Raw genomic sequence first — 6000 nt, forward strand, 5'->3', positions numbered from 1 at the left:
ATACTTTTAACAAGGAGTTGGAAACATTCCTCAGAGATTTTGGTTGGTTATTTGAGTTATTGTTGCCTTTCTATCATCTCGAACCAGTCTGCCCATTCTCTTCTGACCTCTCACATCAACAAGGCATTTTCATACAGACACCTCTTTTTTGTCATCTCCTTGTTTCACAAAACCACCATTATATCCAAATTGACCTTCATATGTCTATGAAATAGGGTCTTGTTTGAACCATTATCTCCAAGGCTTGTTTGAATCCTTTTTTTAAAAAAAACATTGTGCCAAGCGCATGCTGGTACTTTTCCATCTCAGCTTTTTGGCCTTGAAAGGTTCACAAGTTCACTCACTCCTTATAAAGTATCTGTCTTCTCTCTTACACCCTACTGAGGTTGTTTTAGGGTACTTGCTCCAATGTGCTTAGGCCTTTATTTATGGTTTATTCTGCATAATACATGGCATTTTAATTTTGAGAATCTTGAATTTACATCACAACCATAAAGCCAGGAAAAATGCCATAGAATAAGAACTCATGACCTAAAATGTCAAGAGCTCCACTAGAGCGATCTACACTCACTGGCCAATTTATTGTTCAGCTGCTTGTTAACACAAATAGCTAATCAGCCAATCACATAGTCGAAACTCAATGCATTTAGGTATGTAGAGGTGGTCAAGACACAAGTGCAAACCGAGCATCAGAATGGGGAAGAAAGGTGATTTAAGTGACTTTGAACATGGCGTGGTTGTTGGTGCCAGACAGGCTGGTCTGAGTATTTCAGGAACTGCTGATCTACTGGGATTTTCACGCAAAACCATCTCTAGGGTTTACAGAGAATGGTCTGAAAAAGAGAAAATATCCTGTGAGCGGCAGTTGTGTGGACAGAAATCTCTTGTTGATGTGAGAGGTCAGAAGAGAATGGGCAGACTGGTTCGAGATGATAGAAAGGCAACAGGAACTCAAATAACCAACCAAAATCTCTGAGGAATGTTTCCAACACCTTGTTGAAAGTATGCCATGAAGAATTAAGGCAGTTCTGAAGGCAAAAGGGGAACCAACCTTTCACTAGCAAAGACTAAATACAAAGACTAGACTATGCAAAGCAGAAATACTATGGACTATGGACGCAAGTCTCTGAAAAAAACAGGCCTAAAGATGGACGGGGACAAAGTGTCTCAGTCTTTCAACTTTTCATCTGGGAAAATGGAGAAAAACAACAAATCCTCAACCTCTCCTCTGTTGACGTCCATGAAATGGGTCATGAGAAAGTTCCCATCCCCTTTCCCTTCAAAAAATCTCTGTCTGCCTTTATTTTTTGGAAGGCTGAATATCCATTCCAACGCCCACACATTGGTGGACCAGCGCCCGCTGGATACCCCATCACTCAGCACGCTCAGAGTAGGCCCGGGTGCAAGAGGGGTGTGTGTGTGACAGAATAGGATGTGCTCCGTCACTGGCTGTAAAGAGTGGAAGCTTCCTATACATGGCAGCTGCAAGGCTCTGCTGATGTATCAGAGTCAGCAGAATCATTGATCAGCGGCTAGGGTTAATCATTGATTGGGGAGGGGGGTTCAGGAGAGCAGTGAGGGGGCGGAAGCTCAGCAGGAGGGCCAGAGAGACCAGGATTCCAAAAACATGCTTTTCTTACGTTGCTGTCACAAGAGAGCCTTGTATCACCAAAACTGTAACCTTATTGGAGAAGGAATATAGCAGCAATGCCGTTGTAGCATTTTTTATTTGCTGACAATTTAAAATGCTGGCTGCTCTTTACTTTGTGTGAATATTTCATGATGAATGGAGCAATATTGCTTGGAATAAAAACTCTTTACATTAACTAAAAAAAGGCTTTTTTACCTGTTAAGTTAGTATTATGGAGATATAATGTTTTTGCCTATGTTCGTAAATTAAGCCCTTAAATTCTAATGGTCTGAATACATGAGGCAAAAATCATCTGGTCCCAGATCATAACCATAATAATTTGCATAAAACTGGATTTAATGGTGTCTAGGTGGGAAAATTGTGCCCACCCCACACAGGCATGGTTACTGTTTAGTACTGTTTAGTACATTCCACAACTAAAAAACCTAAATCTGGGTAGAAGTGTTTACACAATTTGGTGTAATATGCTGTATAATGAGATAAAAAGAAAACCTTTCATTATTTTGGTGCATTCATTTATATATCTGTTGCATAAGTTGTAAAGAATTAGGAAATAGAGAATAAAACCATGTAATAAGCCTCAAAACTGATTTGTTGGGCTAGGACGTAGCTGCTGGTATTAGTATCATCATTATTTACACTTCATTCCTGAACTTTTGCCATTTAAAGCTAGCTGCTAGCCATCAAGCAATGGGGAACCCTCAGGGGCCTAATGATTTCTGGGGAGTAGAATCGTGAATCGTGCTGGAATTTAAACTCAGGGTTTAAAAAGAGTTCATTTCTTGAAACATCCAGCAGATTTTTTTTTCTCAATGAAATTTAGGTAGATATATCTAAGCAAGCTTTCCTATTGGTTAGGACTTAAAGAGCTGAAGATAAATCCTAACGCTTTAAGGTAGCTATTCGCATTTACAAAGTGACAAAATCTATTCAAACATATTTTTCTGTGGTGGAGCTCTTGACCCTTGAGGTCATAAACCAATCACATTTTGATTTCCAATAGACAGGATCAATTTTGAGAGAAAAGTTTTCAACTCACTTTCAAGTCACTATAAGCAATCTGGAAGCCCCAGAAAAGCCACTGACTGAGCACAAGCAGCATCATAATCAGTGGGTTGATAGAACAGAAAAACAGTGGTGGCAGCTGTACACCAGAACTCTACTGAGCACAACTATATGCCAATATGTCTGTCACAAGCTTCAGACGTCTGTGATTAGTCTAGAACTGCCAGCAGTTAAACAGTTCCATTCAGTGCTGATTAATTTTTCATTCCACCTTAAAAACTCCCACAGTTATTATTCTAATGCCTGCGTGAACCAGAATGTTAGTGCTGCACCTTTCAAGGTGGAACGAAATATTAGTATAAGAATCACTTCAGGCTTATCAGAAAGTGTTAATGTGAATCAGGGTTAGCTTTGCGCTAACAAACTACTAGAATCCTATAGGGATGCTAGCAGAAACTAGCATTGCTGTTAAGGTGGTTTTTTGTCCTCATGATTTTTGACATAAATGATGAAAACTATGATAATATGATAAATTATATCGCTGTTGATCAGAGTGACTGATGAGATCGTTTATCCATCGGGAAACAGGAATGTTAACTTTCTCACTGCTTCGCTTCCCAGCACAAATGCTGTATGTTTGAAAGGGCAACTTATTCAAGTTGCAGTGCTGCATCACGTGTGTGGATTAACCCAGTTTAGGAAAAGTAATTAGTAATTTCTATTGATTTTTTGAGTAACTAGCCCAAAAGCCTGGTTATAAGATTCCTAATCATACAAATGTGAAGTCACTGCTTTCTGCAAACACAGTCAAATCAAAATAAAGTACAAAATACACAATGAATATATTTATTTTCCTACTGTTGACATCTTGTGGAATGTAAAAGTGCTTGTGGACGCATTTTCATCTGTTGGGTTGGTGTAATAAAAAAAAGCAGAAAATATATATTGAGATACAAACAACAAAAACCTGACCTTCTGATTGGGCAACCGTAAGTTATGTTTGTCTATGTGTCAGTTGGGTGCTGACTAAAAAGCCAATTTGGCCACTTTAGCCTTGTATTTTAATAGCTGCATACAATCAACCAAAGCATATCTCAGTTATTTACAGGGCAATAAATTATCAGTGGCGATGATGATGTCAGGCCAACGGAATGTTTCAGAGGCATAGATTCTCAATCTTTAAAACTAGGCTGAAAACTCACTTGTTCAGTTTAGCTTTTGGTAGCTAATGTTCCCCCTTAGATAAAGGCAGCAGATCCAGGGGTCCATGGCCACAGGGAATTATAAGTAAACTGAGACGCTGGTGCTGTTGTCCCGCTGCTCGCACGCGGTCACTCAGGTTTGTGGAAGGTGGAGCGGAGGGATGCCTATCGTGTCTGTGTGTCCTTCTGGTTCTCTCCTTTTAGTTAAGTTGTCATAGTCAGATCTGCCGAAGTCAACAGCCACACCCTGGAAATGTTCACACGCCCTGTTTTACATACAAACAGACAGAATAAAACTAATTCCATCTCCCTGCCTTTTTTCTGAGTATGCAACCGCCCACATGTCCAGCTGGACAGTGAAGGACGACTGACTGTCGAGCCCTCCTGTTACCCACTTCAGACCAGCTGCCCACGCCCCAGCAACCACCACTTGCCTTGGACTAGCTGCCCACCCTACATTGATGTTTTCAGACTCTTTGCTATTACTACCATTAATACTACTGCTATTAATATTAGCAGTATAATCACTTGTAGGTAGTCTGACCAGAGGAGGATGGGTCCCCCCTTGTGAGCCTTGGTTCCTCCCAAGGTTTCTTCGACCGCTCTGAGGGAGTTTTTCCTTGCCACTGTCACCCCTGGCTTGCTCACCGGGGGGGTTTTTACATTCTTGTTAAAACTTTGTCTTTTCTGGAATTCTGTGAAGCTGCTTTGTGACAACATCAGTTGTAAAAAGCGCCATACAAATAAATTTGATCTGATTTGATTTGATTTGATAGAGAGCTGGATACCTTGTCAAAAGTTAAGGGGTTTTACCTGCTAGAGAGAAAAAACAAATGGAAGAAATATCCATCAATATTTTGCTGCAGACTTGAATTGCTAATATTAGACAACATATGATATTATACTGTTTATTAGACAATTCAATGACTGGTTTACTGGAAACTTTTATAGTTCTTAATATTAGTCAATAAATCACAAAGCGGATCAACCATTAAATAGCATGAATAAAGATCACAATAAATATATTAACCAATGAAGAACCGTAACAGATAATGTATTTTTAGACAATTTAGACACTTTCTAGGGATGCTAAAGAAACCATGTAATACCAAATAAATTGTCTCAGTATTAAAAAAACAAATAAGCAAATATTTCCAAAATAGCAAAACAAAAACTTTTTAAAATGTTATTGTAAGTTAATGTAAAGAGTTCTTATTCCAAGTCATTCTGCAGCATTTCTGTTGGTCGCTTCATAATGCTGTGGATGTAGAAAATCCTTTAATGCTAAAGGATGTAGAAAAAGAAACGTTAAAAACTGAGATCTATTTGTTGTTTATTTTCTTTACAAAGTATCCACACTGCTATCAGTACAATTTTAAACTTTACTGACCAAACTGTCTATTACTAGCTCAGATTAATAATGATCTTCCCCATATACAAAGATGGACTGAAACACTACTGCTTCTTTGAGTGGCAACATGCTGTTTGACTGCCCCTTGTGGCAGAAAGCAGTATTGCAAGCACAAGCCATTAGAGCACAAGCCACAGGCCAGTAAAAAAGTCTGCATATGCACAATTGGACTGGACCCAGACGAGCATCGAGTGTAAGATTACCGTTTCCTCTCCAGTGTGGGCGGATAGAACCTGACACACATGCTGATTCTCTTCACCTTGTTGAAGGACGCGGGTGCTGCCCCTTTCAAACCCATTCGCCTTAAACTGGTGTCTGCCTGCAGCAAGACATAAAACGCAGGCCAGAAAAGTACCCAGGTTTTACACATGTGCACAAGAGAAGAGAGTAAAAAAGTCAAGAGATGCAATGCTGCAGTAAGAGAAATGAATACATCAGAAATATAAAGAAAAGTTAAATAAGCTCAAGACATAAGTTAATATTAAGAAACATATTGGGATGTATTAAGGTCTTGCTCTTTGTTCAGCAAAGCCCAAATTAGACACTTCTAAATTCTTTATCCTCATGCATCAAATTTTATTCATCATATGCTTGTGCTTTTGCATCAGGAGTTGTAATAATGTACAATAATCACTTTGATAAAATGTCGATAATCAAACTATTGGCCATGTATTAGTCACCTAAATACACATCTCATTAATGGACATATTTTATATATATTTTTCCTCCAG

This window comes from Pygocentrus nattereri, chromosome 9 (assembly GCF_015220715.1).
Source record: "Pygocentrus nattereri isolate fPygNat1 chromosome 9, fPygNat1.pri, whole genome shotgun sequence".
Classification (NCBI taxonomy): domain Eukaryota; kingdom Metazoa; phylum Chordata; class Actinopteri; order Characiformes; family Serrasalmidae; genus Pygocentrus; species Pygocentrus nattereri.